We start from the raw sequence: 14,922 nt of genomic DNA, 5'->3' as shown, positions 1-14,922 counted from the left end.
CCTTTAAGTGATATCTTATGATATGTGTCTTTTTCTTTTTGAATTCTGTCACTTAGAATGATCATACGTAACTCCTCCGGAGTTGTTACAACTGGCCATATTTCATTGATTTCCAGGCTGAATAATATTCCACTCTACCTAAGTACCACATCTTTATCCATTTTTTCCCTCCAGAGACATTTAAGTTATATCCTAGTCGAGGATCTTTTAAACAGAGAGGGGGTAAACATTGGGGTGCCTGTGTCCTCTCGATTTTTGTTTTTCCCAAGATATACGCCCATGAGTGCAAGTGCCCTATGCTCTGTAGCTCATTTTTTAGATGCTTTAGTAAACACAATACACTTCTCCAGAATGGCCGTTGGCAATATACATTTCCACTATAAGTCTCACAGGGCTCCCTCTTCTCGTTGCCCTGTCCTGCATTTCTGTTGTTTACGCTTTATGAGGATGGCTCTTCTGACCGATGCGAAGTGATATCTTTTGTAGTATTGACTTCCAGTGCCCACCTGTTTGGTTGGCTAAAAAAGTGTATGCCCTTTTCTTGAATATATACAGAAAAGAACGCATACACCCTTTTTGGCCAACTGCAATGTTGGCAATGTTCAGCTCCTTTTCTTGTGCTTAATGGCGAGTCCTTTCTACCTCCTCAAATCCCTTTCCTGCCATTCTCCCTTGCTTACAAGTCCTTTTCTCTGACTTTCCTCAAGACATTTTTCAGTGATGGATATTTTCAACTCTGCAGTTTTGTGAATTTTACTGCCCCTGAGTTCCATTGTTCAACTCGTGTTTATGGGAACTGGCCACAAAGCAGCGGGATTTCCTCAAGCCCTATACTGTTTCCATGGGCAACCCTAGCCTTTGGTCAATTCGTCTTCCTGATTGGAAATTAGAGTGACATGTGCCTGTCTGAACACCTAGGACTTGTCTCTCATTGTTCCTCATCCTTCTGCTTCATCCTCTGGACAAATTCCAAACTGTACGCAACAGGATGTTGACAGTGCTGACATCTCCAAGTGGGGAGACTGTTAGTAAAGATGCTGGAGGGGTGAACCCGAGCACCAGGAGATGAGGAGATGAGATGCCTTTTCCAAACTCTTCCCGATCAGACGGTATACCATCCTCTGGGTGTGACAGACATGTTTTAGCAGTAGGAAGAGTCCCATTCATGTAAGGAGAACACCAGGGCTTTTTCAAAATCAGTGTCTCCCCGAAACCCAAACTGGGGAATTTTTTAAGCTACGGCTACACATATGTTCATTAAGGGCCTTGGGAAGTAGGCAGAGTCCAAACTTTAGATGATTGAAGTCTTCAGGGTCAGAAGCACTCACCACCAGCTTCCCTTAGGCTACACTTTAACTGTCATTGATAGATGATGTCAATAAAAATATCTATTCTTTTTCAGATTATTTCCCCTTATAGGTTATTGCAAAATGTTGAGTGTAGTTCCCTGTGCTATACAGTAGTTCCTTGTTGATGATCTATTTTATACATAGCAGTGTGTATGTGTTCATTCCAAACTGTTAATTTATCCCTCCTCCCACCTTTCCCCTTTGGTAATAATAAATTATAAGATTTTATACTTCTCAGAAATGGGGGAGCTGAAAGAGAGGTATCATTTTCAATGGAAAAGCATTTAAAACAAGATTGAAGGTTTAACCAAGATTATTAGCTGTACATCCTTGGAAAGAAATCACTTCGTTTCTCTAATATTGACCTGACAAATAAGACAAACCTTTTCACTGAACTTGCTTATAAAAAGTGATGGAAATATCAAATGGAAGTGTTAAAAACATCTTATTTTACCCGAGCCTTATACACTGTTCTATGTTAACTACAGTTTGGCTCACACATCTGTTCATTGAGGTTACAATAGTCTCAATTTCTGTTACTGATCCTCCAGAGTGGACCCCAACAAGTGTCCCCCTGCCCAGTGTCATTGGGGCCAACAGATCGAGACTGAGTTTGGTTCACAAGCAAAGGAAACTTTATATTTTGATCAGAGAATGGAGAGGTGAGAGCATGCACTACCCCGTGGGCTGTGGGCTGGGCTGCTGTGTAGAGATCCTGTCAGAGTCAGTGGGAGGGAGGGAGGCGGCGGAGCTCTCGAGGGCCGGGTTGGCTGTAGCTCAGGCTCTATATCGTGGAGTCTGCACTGGGCCCCAGGAGCTGAGGTGTCGACCCAGCCATTCTGCACTAGGAAATCTGGTCTGAAGTGCCGGGTGTGGAACCTCTGCATGCGGGACCCTAGGAGCACGTGAAATTAGACAAAGCACAAAGGATAAAAAAGGTTAGACTTGACTTTATTGCCCAGATTCTATTTTTATCTCCCAGGGATTTTTAATGGGCTTTGCTGGGGACAAACCCCTCCTCTGCCTTTTGTCCCGTTCCTCATTCTTGGAGTGCTGAGGGTGCAGACCCTTCTTCTGTAACTGCTGAGTGCTGAGTTGGGAGCCCTCATACCCTGGGGCGAGGGTCAGAGCTTCTCCCCAGCAGCCTCCCGGTGACGTTGATTGTCCCCAGGACCCCTGCCTCCCTGCTCGTCCACCTGAGCACCAGCATTGGAAGTGTTATAGATTCTAATGACCTTTAAGGGTCCAGGAAAGAGATGTGCAGAGACGCTGTGGGGGCCGGTTTCACCCCGCCCCACATTTGTTCAGCCACCTTAGGCTGACCGTCTCTGCCAGCCTAGATGCTCTGACCAGTAGTCTGTGCTTTCTTCAATTAGGCCCCTGAATTAACGTACAAACAGCACCAGGTGTCAGAGCCCTGCCCGCTCAACTCCCAGACAGTCCAGGGTCAGTGGTGATCAAGGACCATGATGGCTACTGAGTCAACAGCCTTTTGAAGTAAACAGGAGTCCAGCCGGTCTTATTGGCCACCATCATCACGGTGTCTGTAGGCTTTTCTATGGTGACAGTGTGGTATACTGTTCCCCCGCCAAGATTATTAGCTCCCCTCTGGGTGCAGTAAGTCCTGCAAGCAGTAGTCTACTCTTTTGGGACACACTCTTGTTGTTTTATGAGAGAAACTCCAGGTCAAGTGATGTTCACACGAGTCGTCATGGTGCCCTGTTGCCCCCGGTTATCTCTCTGGATGTTGGAGTTGGAGGGCCTCCTCACTCGAGGTCGGTGTGCCCACGGAGCGAACCCTGCAACTTCAGGGCATGGTTGGTGGTTAGGATCACCACGTGGGGTCCTTTTCCCTTAGGAGGGAGGTGGCCTTTTGGGCTGCTGATTTCCAGGTTTTTAGATACCGCCAGTATCTTGGCCAGATGTGGCAGTGGGCCAAGCCCCTTAGTGACCGTAGTTTATCCTACCTGGATGGCATTCTTGCATTGTTCCATTTCAAGTGGTCCCAGTTTTTGCACTAATTCTCCAATGGCGATTCACCTTTCACCGGGAATGTAAAGGTCAAAGGGTTTAGCTAAATTAGGGAGTTCCAGGGCAAGGGTCTGAATTGACTGCTCTTTCCATTCTTGAAAGGCCACTTCTGGATTCTATTCAAAAGGATCATCATCATTTCCTTTCAGTGTTTCATATAGAGGCCCAGCTAGTAGACTGTAGTTAGGGATCCAGAAGCAGCAAACCCTGGCCTCCCCAGGAACCCCTAAGCTGTCTTCTAGTTTTAGAAAGGGGTAAGGCTGAAAATGGTTTCTTCCCTTTCCTGGGATGGGCTTCTCTGACCTTCTGTGAGAATGAAGCCCAGGCAGGTCACCGCAGTCTGTGATATTTGAGCTTTTTCTTGGACAACTTCTATCCTTTATTGGCTTGGTAGTTCAGAGGCCTCCTTAGTAGGGCTGGTGATCAGAATGTCGTCTGCATATTGAAGGAGGGTTTCCTTTTCCAGAGGTAGAACTTTTAGGTCTTTAGCTAAGCTTTCCCCAAAGATGGTGTGGGAATTTTTGCACCCTTGGGGCCAGACGGCCCGGAAGTATTGTTTTAGTTGTATGTTGAGTCCTGCCACTCACAAGCCAAAATTTCTTGTGACTCTGGGACTAATGGAATACAAAAGAAGGCATCATTGAAGACTAATACAGAATACCATGTCCTGGTGGTTGGTAGAATGACCAGCAGGGTGTAGGAATTAGGAGCAACTGGAGGTATATCCTCGGTGGCTTCACTGACTGTCCTGACATCCTTTACCAGGTCCCCAGCAGCCCATGGGGCTCTCGTGGTCAGACCAATCCCAGAATATGGAGCTCACCTGGGCAGGTACCCCACCCCCACCCCAGCCCACGGGGCTCTCGTGGTCAGGCCCCTCCCAGGATACAGAGCTACCCTTGCAGGTACCGTGGCAGGGCTGGGCACACAGGAACCGTGCACATAGCCCTCATTGCAGAGCACCCCCAGCTCACCTGTCGCTCAGAGCTGACACAGAGCACCTCAGAGCAGGACTTGAACTAACAAACAGCAGCTGCGACAGGTCTGTGACCCTGGGCATCACTCCGTGAGGCCTCCCTCCACCTGGTCTTCCAGAGACTTCCACTGCACCCGGGGCACCAGGCCTCTGTCTCCAACCACCACCCACCCCTCCTCTCCCTGACTCCTGGTTTCCTCTCATTAGGAGAGGGTTTTCTTGAAGTTGTCTCCCACTCATGGGCCAGATAAAATGATTAGAAAACAAGCCAAAGCTGCAGCCCCTTGTCTATCCTGACTCTCAGGAGCCCACACCTGTTCCTTGGACCTGGCCGGTTCAGCAAGTTCCATTTTCTGCAACTGTGAGCCCCTGAGGGGTGATGATTGGCTGACCTGGGCAGCCTTACCGTGCCGGCCAGCCCTCCCCAGGTGTGCCTGGGTTGAGATCAATATAAATACCACTCCAGGCAGCAAGAGCCCCTGCAGCCGTGCCTGACGCCATTTTCTCTGCCCTGTCAGCAGTCTCGGGGCTGGGCTGGTGGGAGGGAGTGAGAGGCCACGGCTTTGTGGGTGGCCCAGTGTGAGTGGGGCTCTGCTGGACTTTCTGCAGCAGTTGCCAGGCTGCCACCTGCTAAAGAAGAGGATGTGTCACCCATACCTGCTGCTGGAATTTCTCCCTGGGCAGAGGTGAGGAAGGAAAAAAGCAGTGGGGGCAGGGACAGGACGGGTATCTCAGGCAGGGAAATGGAAATCTTCCAGAAGAGCACCCAGGGCCAGGACCATCCTGGCTGGCCTGCAGGCACCAAGTCGGCCGGCATGCTGTCACTCGTGTGGCTCTATGGCCCTTCCTCTAGGCTTTCAAGTCCTTGTATATATTCAGGTGTTTTACCTGGGACGGGTGGGAATAGTTCAGCAGCAACTGGCCTGGGGCTCAGCTCACGTTTACTCACAGATGCCTCGGCACGGTGCCCCAGCTTTGCAATGAGGACGCTTGTTGCGTGGGGGCTGCTGGCTGAATGGGAGATGATTCCCCACCACTGACCAACTTCAGAATTGTTTACAACTGGAGCAAGTGCCCTGATACGGTTTTCCTCTGTGTAACTGGTGGGTTCTGTGTTTTTTTTCTCTTTTTCGTTTTTGGTTCAAGGTAGATTTTATTCCTCTTTTTTGTATTTACAGATATAAGCATGGAAATAATTTATTCATATAAATACATGTATGTGCAGGGAATAATTGTTTTTTCTGTTTTATTTTTTAAATTTTATTTCTTTTTAATTTTGAATTTTATTTTATATTTTTATACAGCAGGTTCTTATTGGTTATGTATTTTATACATATAAATGTATACATGCCAATCCCAGTCTCTCAACTCCTCCCACCACCACCCCCCCAACAGCTTTCCCCCCTTGTTGTCCATACGTTTGTTGTCTACATCTGTTGCTCTATTTATGCCTTGCAAAATGGTTAATCTGTACAGTTTTTCTAGGTTCCACATATATGCATGAATATACAGGATTTGTTTTTCTCTTTCTGACTTACTTCACTCTGTATGACAGTCTCTAGATCCATCGACGTCTCTACAAATGACCCAATTTCATTCCTTTTCATGGCTTAGTAATATTCCATTTTATATATGTACCACAGCTTTATGCATTCGTCTGTCTGTGGGCATTTAGGTTGCTTCCATTACCTCGATATTGTAAATAGTGATGCAATGAACATTGCGGTGAATGACTCTTTTTGATTTATGGTTTTGTCTGGGTATATGTCCAGTACTGGGATTGCTGTATCATATAGTAATTCTATTGTTAGTTTCTGAAGAAATTCCATATTGTTCTCCATAATGACTGTATCAATTTATATTCCCAACAATAGTGGAAGAGGGTTCCTTTTCTCCACACCCTTTCCAGCAATTTTTGTTTGTAGATTTTCAATGATGCCTATTCTACCAGGTGTGAGGTGATACCTCATTGTTGAATCCATTTCGTTGAGCAAGGGGTAGCTCTTGTCTATTCCATATTTGGCTTATGGAACGGTATCTGTGCTAATTTCAAACTCTGCTTTTATGCAGCACCCCAACTGACCTTCCCCCTTAAGCAAGCATAAGTTGGTTTTCTAAATTTGAGGCCCTGTTCTGTTTTGTAATTCAGTTCATGTGTAGCCAAGTTCACATTCCGTGTATTAGTGATACCTTATGATGTTTCTTTTTCTGTGTGACTTATTTCACTTAGAATCATCGTGCCTCAATCCACTCATTATGCTGGTACGGGCCTGGTGACATAGATTTCATTGCTGAGTGGTATTCTGTTGTACAGAAGTACCGCAACTTCTTTATCCATTATTTGCTCTCTGGGATATTTAACTTGTGCCGCAGAAGAGATTCCTGTAAAAACAGCCGTCCCAAATTTTGGGGTGGCTGTGTCTTTTTGATTTTAATTTCCCTAAGCTATAGGACCATAAGTGGAAGTGCCCTAGGCTCTGTTGCTTTGGTTTTTAGATGTTTCAGGAAACACCATACACTTCTCCCGAGTGTCTGTTGGCAATTTACATCCCACCCATCAGCATAACAAGGCTCCCAGTTCTCCATGGCCTGTCCTGCCTTTCTGGATTTTATACTTTTTTCAGATGGCCCTTTTGACCGGGGGGAAGTGAGACTTCATTGTAGTGCAGATTTCCTTTGCAAGTTTGCTTGGTTGGCCAAAAAGTGTGTATGCGTTTTTTTCTGAATATATTGAGGAAAAAAACGCATACGCATTTTTGGCCAAGTGCATCATTGTGGACGTTCTGCCTCTTTTCCTATGCTTTCAATGCAATTCCAGTCTACCTCCTGAAATCGGTTTCCTGCAATTCTGCCCCGCTTTCAAGTCCTCTTGGCAGCCTTACTTCAGTATATTTTTGGACGATAGCTGTCATTTATAACTCTGCAGGTTTGTGAATTACAGTGCCCCTGAGCTCCTTTCTTCAACTCGCTTTCTTGTGACCTGGCCGCAACACCGCAGGATGGCTTCAGGCCCTAATCTGGTTCCAGCACGGCACGCTGAGCCTCTGGTTAATTCCTCTTCCTGGTGGGAAATGAGAGTTAAATTTGCCCGTCCAGACACCTCCAGCTAGTCTCTCATTGGTTCTCCCTATTCCTGTTCATCTTGCGCAGAAATTGCAAACTGGGCCAAACAGGAGGTTAAAGGCGCTGACTCTCCAAGTGGGGAGAGTGTTAGTAAAGAATCTGGAATGTTGCACCCGAGTACCAGGTGAGGAAAACTGAGACATATTTGAACACGTCTCCCGATCACATAGTTGATCATACTCTGGGTTCCACATGCATGTTTTAGCTGAAGGAAGAATACCTTAAACCTGGAGAGTTGAAACCCGTGGAATGGGTACCATGCAATATGACTTCAAAGGGTCTTCATTTGCTCACCGAACCTCTCCAATCTTGTCACTGCTGCGTTTATGCCCCTGTACACACGCTTGATTCCTTTCGGAGACATAGCAATCCATAGGTTTTAAGATACTTACTAGTCAGTTAAATTCTTAGGCGTTTAATATGCGGTGTTGAATGAATTTCGTTGAGCAAGGAGTACCTCTTGTCTATTCCGTATTTGGCTTGAGGAACATTATCTGTGCTCATTTCAATCTCTGGTTTTATGCAGCACCCCAACTCACCTTTCCCCTTAAGCAAGCATAAGTTGGTTTTCTAAATTTGAGTCCCTGTTCTGTTCTGTAATTCAGTTCCTGTGTAGCCAAGTTTACATTCCGTGTATTAATGATATCTTATGATGTTTCTTTTTCTTTGTGACTTATTTCAGTTAGAATAATCGTACCTGAATCCACTCATTATGCTGCTACGGGCCTGATGACATAGATTTCATTGCTGAGTGATACTGCATTGTACGTAAGTACCACAAGTTCTTTATCCATTTTTCACTTTCTGTGATATTGAACTTGTATGGTAAACGATGTTCTTGTAAAGAGAGGCGTCCCAAACTTTGGGGTGGCTGTGTCTTTTTGATTTTAATTTCCCTACGCTATAGGACCATAAGTGGAAGTGCCCTAGGCTCTGTTGCTTTGTTTTTTAGATGTTTCAGGAAACACCATACACTTCTCCCGAGTGTCTGTTGGCAATTTACATCCCGCCCATCAGCATAACAAGGCTCCCAGTTCTCCATGGCCTGTCCTGCCTTTCTGGATTTTACACTTTTTTCAGATGGCCCTTTTGACAGGGGGGAAGTGAGACTTCATTGTAGTGCAGATTTCCTTTGCAAGTTTGCTTGGTTGGCCAAACAGGGCGTATGCGTTTTTTCCTGAATATATTGGGGAAAAAACGCATACGCCCTGTTTGGCCAAGTGCATCATTGTGGACGTTCTGCCTCTTTTCCTATGCTTTCAATGCAATTCCAGTCTACCTCCTGAAATCGGTTTCCTGCAATTCTGTCCCGCTTTCAAGTCCTCTTGGCAGCCTTACTTCAGTCTAGTTTTGGACGATAGCTGTCATTTATAACTCTGCAGGTTTGTGAATTACAGTGCCCCGAGCTCCTTTCTTCAACTCGCTTTCTTTTGAGCTGGCCGCAACACCGCAGGATGGCTTCAGGCCCTAATCGGGTTCCGGCACGGTATGCTGAACCTTTGGTTAATTCCTCTTCCTGGTGGGAAATGAGAGTTAAATTTGCCCGTCCAGACACCTCCAGCTACTCTCTCATTGGTTCTCCCTATTCCTGTTCATCTTCCTCAGCAATTGCAAACTGGGCCAAACAGGAGGTTAAAGGGACTGACTCTCCAAGTTGGGAGAGTGTTAGTAAAGCATCTGGAATGTTGCACCCGAGTACCAGGGTACGAAAACTGAGACATATTTGAACACGTCTCCCGATCACATGGTTGATCATACTCTAGGTTCCACATGCATGTTTTGGCTGAAGGAAGAATACCTTAAACCTGGGTAGTTGAAACCCGTGGAATGGGTACCATGCAATATGACTTCAAAGGGTCTTCATTTGCTCACCAAACCTCTCCAATCCTATCACTGCTGCATTTATGCCCCTGTACGCATGCTTGATTCTCTTTTGGAGACATAGCAATCCATAGGTTTTAAGATACTTCTAGTCAGGTACATTCTTAGGCGTTTAATATGGGGTGTTGAGTCCATTTCGCTGAGCAAGGAGTAGCTCTTGTCTATTCCATATTTGGCTTAAGGAACTTTATCTGTGCTCATTTCAATCTCTGCTTTTATGCAGCACCCCAACTCACCTTTCCCCTTAAGCAAGCATAAGTTGGTTTTCTAAATTTGAGACCCTGTTCTGTTTTGGAATTCAGTTCCTGTGTAGCCAAGTTTACATTCCGTGTATTACTGATATCTTATGATGTTTCTTTTTCTGTGTGACTTATTTCAGTTAGAATCATCGTACCTCAATCCACTCATTATGCTGCTACGGGCCTGATGACATAGATTTCATTGCTGAGTGATACTGCATTGTACGTAAGTACCACAAGTTCTTTATCCATTTTTCACTTTCTGTGATATTGAACTTGTACGGTAAATGACGTTCTTGTAAACAGAGGCGTCCCAAACTTTGGGGTGGCTGTGTCTTTTTGATTTTAATTTCCCTAAGCTATAGGACCATAAGTGGAAGTGCCCTAGGCTCTGTTGCTTTGTTTTTTAGATGTTTCAGGAAACACCATACACTTCTCCCGAGTGTCTGTTGGCAATTTACATCCCGCCCATCAGCATAACAAGGCTCCCAGTTCTACATGGCCTGTCCTGCCTTTCTGGATTTTACACTTTTTTCAGATGGCCCTTTTGACCAGGGGGAAGTGAGACTTCATTGTAGTGCAGATTTCCTTTGCAAGCTTGCTTGGTTGGCCAAAAAGGGCGTATGCGTTTTTTCCTGAATATATTCAGGAAAAAACGCATACGCCCTTTTAGGCCAAGTGCATCATTGTGGACGTTTTGCCTCTTTTCCTATGTTTTCAATGCAATTCCAGTCGACCTCCTGAAATCGGTTTCCTGCAATTCTGTCCCGCTTTCAAGGCCTCTTGGCAGCCTTACTTCAGTATATTTTTGGAGGATAGCTGTCATTTATAACTCTGCAGGTTTGTGAATTACAGAGCCCCTGAGCTCCTTTCTTCAACTCGCTTTTTTTTGAGCTGGCCGCAACACCGCAGGATGGTTTCAGGCCCTAAACTGGTTCCGGCACGGCACGCTGAGCCTTTGGTTATTTCCTCTTCCTGGTGGGAAATGAGAGTTAAATTTGCCCGTCCAGACACCTCCAGCTAGTCTCTCATTGGTTCTCCCTATTCCTGTTCATCTTCCGCAGAAATTGCAAACTGGGCCAAACAAGAGGTTAAAGGCGCTGACTCTCCAAGTGGGGAGAGTGTTAGTAAAGCGTCTGGAATGTTGCACCCGAGTACCAGGGGAGGATAACTGAGACATATTTGAACACAACTCCCGTTCACATGGTTGATCATACTCTGGGTTCCACATGCATGTTTTAGCTGAAGGAAGAATACCTTAAACCTGGAGAGTTAAGACCCGTGTAACGGACACCATGCAATATGACTTCAAAGGGTCTTCATTTGCTCACCGAACCTCTCCAATCCTATCACTGCTGCGTTTATGCCCCTGTACACACGCTTGATTCTCTTTTGGAGACATAGCAATCCATAGGTTTTAAGATACTTACTAGTCAGGTACATTCCTAGGCGTTTAATATGGGGTGTTGAGTCCATTTCGTTGAGCAAGGAGTAGCTCTTGTCTATTCCATATTTGCTTAAGGAACTTTATCTGTGCTCATTTCAATCTCTGGTTTTATGCAGCACCCCAACTCACCTTTCCCCTTAAGCAAGTATAAGTTGCTTTTCTGAATTTGAGACCCTGTTCTGTTTTGGAATTCAGTTCCTGTGTAGCCAAGTTTACATTCCGTGTATTAATGATATCTTATGATGTTTCTTTTTCTGTGTGACTTATTTCAGTTAGAATCATCATACCTGAATCCACTCATTGTGCTGCTAAGGGCCTGATGACATAGATTTCATTGCTGAGTGATACTGCATTGTACGTAAGTACCACAAGTTCTTTATCCATTTTTCACTTTCTGTGATATTGAACTTGTACGGTAAACGAGGTTCTTGTAAACAGAGGCGTCCCAAACTTTGGGGTGGCTGTGTCTTTTTCATTTTAATTTCCCTAAGCTATAGGACCATAAGTGGAAGTGCCCTAGGCTCTGTTGCTTTGTTTTTTAGATGTTTCAGGAAACACCATACACTTCTCCCGAGTGTCTGTTGGCAATTTACATCCCGCCCATCAGCATAACAAGGCTCCCAGTTCTCCATGGCCTGTCCTGCCTTTCTGGATTTTACAGTGTTTTCAGATGGCCCTTTTGACCGGGGGGAAGTGAGACTTCGTTGTAGTGCAGATTTCCTTTGCAAGCTTGCTTGGTTGGCCGAAAAGGGCGTATGCGTTTTTTCCTGAATATATTCAGGAAAAAACGCATACGCCCTTTTTGGCCAAGTGCATCATTGTGGACGTTCTGCCTCTTTTCCTATGCTTTCAATGCAATTCCAGTCTACCTCCTGAAATCGGTTTCCTGCAATTCTGCCCCGCTTTCAAGTCCTCTTGGCAGCCTTACTTCAGTATACTTTTGGACGATAGCTGTCATTTATAACTCTGCAGGTTTGTGAATTACAGTGCCCCTGAGCTCCTTTCTTCAACTCGCTTTCTTGTGAGCTGGCCACAACACCGCAGGATGGCTTCAGGCCCTAATCTGGTTCCGGCATGGCATGCTGAGCCTTTGGTAATTTCCTCTTTCTGGTGGGAAATGAGAGTTAAATTTGCCCGTCCAGACACCTCCAGCTAGTCTCTCATTGGTTCTCGCTATTCCTGTTCATGTTCCGCAGAAATTGCAAACTGGGCCAAACAGGAGGTTAAAGGGACTGACTCTCCAAGTCGGGAGAGTGTTAGTAAAGCGTCTGGAATGTTGCACCCGAGTACCAGGGTACGAAAACTGAGACATATTTGAACACGTCTCCCGATCACATGGTTCATCATACTCTAGGTTCCACATGCATGTTTTGGCTGAAGGAAGAATACCTTAAACCTGGGTAGTTGAAACCCGTGGAATGTGTACCATGGAATATGACTTCAAAGGGTCTTCATTTGCTCACCGAACCTCTCCAATCCTATCACTGCTGCGTTGATGCCCCTGTACACACGCTTGATTCTCTTTTGGAGACATAGCAATCCATAGGTTTTAAGATACTTACTAGTCAGGTACATTCTTAGGCGTTTAATATGGGGTGTTGAGTCCATTTCGTTGAGCAAGGAGTAGCTCTTGTCTATTCCATATTTGGCTTAAGGAACTTTATCTGTGCTCATTTCGATCTCTGGTTTTATGCAGCACCCCAACTCACCTTTCCCCTTGAGCAAGCATAAGTTGGTTTTCTAAATTTGAGACCCTGTTCTGTTCTGTAATTCAGTTCCTGTGTAGCCAAGTTTACATTCCGTGTATTACTGATATCTTATGATGTTTCTTTTTCTGTGTGACTTATTTCAGTTAGAATCATCGTACCTGAATCCACTCATTGTGCTGCTAAGGGCCTGATGACATAGATTTCATTGCTGAGTGATATTGCTTTGTAAGTAAATACCACATCTTCTTTATCCATTTTTCTCTTTCTGCGATGTTGAACTTGTACTGTAAACGAGGTTCTTGTAAACAGGGCCGTTCCAAACTTTGGGGGGCTGTGTCTTTTTGATTTTAATTTCCCTAAACTATAGGACCATAAGTGGAAGTGCCCTAGGCTCTGTTGCTTTGTTTTTTAGATGTTTCAGGAAACACCATACACTTCTCCCGAGTGTCTGTTGGCAATTTACATCCCGCCCATCAGCATAACAAGGCTCCCAGTTCTCCATGGCCTGTCCTGCCTTTCTGGATTTTACACTTTTTTCAGATGGCCCTTTTGACCGGGGGGAAGTGAGACTTCATTGTAGTGCAGATTTCCTTTGCAAGCTTGCTTGGTTGGCCAAAAGGGGCGTATGCGTTTTTTCCTGAATATATTCAGGAAAAAACGCATACGCCCTTTTTGGCCAAGTGCATCATTGTGGACGTTCTGCCTCTTTTCCTATGCTTTCAATGCAATTCCAGTCTACCTCCTGAAATCGGTTTCCTGCAATTCTGCCCCGCTTTCAAGTCCTCTTGGCAGCCTTACTTCAGTATATTTTTGGACGATAGCTGTCATTTATAACTCTGCAGGTTTGTGAATTACAGTGCCCCTGAGCTCCTTTCTTCAACTCGCTTTCTTTTGAGCTGGCCGCAACACCGGAGGATGGCTTCAGGCCCTAATCTGGTTCCGGCACGGCACGCTGAGCCTTTGGTTATTTCCTCTTCCTGGTGGGTAATGAGAGTTAAATTTGCCCGTCCAGACACCTCCAGCTAGTCTCTCATTGGTTCTCCCTATTCCTGTTCATCTTCCGCAGAAATTGAAAACTGGGCCAAACAGGAGGTTAATAGCACTGACTCTCCAAGTCGGGAGAGTGTTAGTAACGCGTCTGGAACGTTGCACCCGAGTACCAGGGTACGAAAACTGAGACATATTTGAACACGTCTCCCGATCACATGGTTCATCATACTCTAGGTTCCACATGCATGTTTTGGCTGAGGAAGAATACCTTAAACCTGGGTAGTTGAAACCCGTGGAATGGGTACCATGCAATATGACTTCAAAGGGTCTTCATTTGCTCACCGAACCTCTCCAATCCTATCACTGCTGCGTTGATGCCCCTGTACACATGCTTGATTCTCTTTTGGAGACATAGCAATCCATAGGTTTTAAGATACTTACTAGTCAGGTACATTCTTAGGCGTTTAATATGGGGTGTTGAGTCCATTTCGTTGAGCAAGGAGTAGCTCTTGTCTATTCCATATTTGGCTTAAGGAACTTTATCTGTGCTCATTTCAATCTCTGGTTTTATGCAGCACCCCAACTCACCTTTCCCCTTAAGCAAGCATAAGTTGGTTTTCTAAATTTGAGACCCTGTTCTGTTTTGGAATTCAGTTCCTGTGTAGCCAAGTTTACATTCCGTGTATTACTGATATCTTATGATGTTTCTTTTTCTGTGTGACTTATTTCAGTTAGAAATCGTACCTGAAGCCACTCATTGTGCTGCTAAGGGCCTGATGACATAGATTTCATTGCTGAGTGATATTGCTTTGTAAGTAAATACCACATCTTCTTTATCCATTTTTCACTTTCTGCGATGTTGAACTTGTACTGTAAACGAGGTTCTTGTAAACAGGGCCGTTCCAAACTTTGGGGTGGCTGTGTCTTTTTGATTTTAATTTCCCTAAGCTATAGGACCATAAGTGGAAATGCCCTAGGCTCTGTTGGTTTGTTTTTTAGATGTTTCAGGAAACACCATACACTTCTCCCAAGTGTCTGTTGACAATTTACATCCCGCCCATCAGCATAACAAGGCTCCCAGTTCTCCATGGCCTGTCCTGCCTTTCTGGATTTTACACTTTTTTCAGATGGCCCTTTTGACCGGGGGGAAGTGAGACTTCATTGTAGTGCAGATTTC

At 45.1% G+C, this 14,922-nt stretch overlaps 1 long non-coding RNA gene across 3 annotated transcripts in view; it reads left to right on the top strand.

Annotated features, from left to right (window-relative positions):
- Positions 1-14,922, top strand: part of LOC307185422 — a 348,734-nt gene that overhangs the window by 316,823 nt on the left and 16,989 nt on the right. Inside the window, exon 4 of one of the 3 annotated variants that reach the window (XR_013828069.1) lies at positions 8,162-8,216. The exons of the other annotated variants lie outside the window; for them this stretch is intronic. This is a non-coding gene — a long non-coding RNA (uncharacterized lncRNA). Of the gene's footprint in view, positions 1-8,161; positions 8,217-14,922 lie in introns of those variants that run through there. 3 annotated transcript variants of the gene reach the window in all.

This window comes from Stenella coeruleoalba (assembly GCF_951394435.1).
Source record: "Stenella coeruleoalba genome assembly, chromosome: 4".
Classification (NCBI taxonomy): domain Eukaryota; kingdom Metazoa; phylum Chordata; class Mammalia; order Artiodactyla; family Delphinidae; genus Stenella; species Stenella coeruleoalba.
Note: the sequence above shows the minus strand (reverse complement) of the source record. Positions and strands in the feature narration are given on the sequence as shown.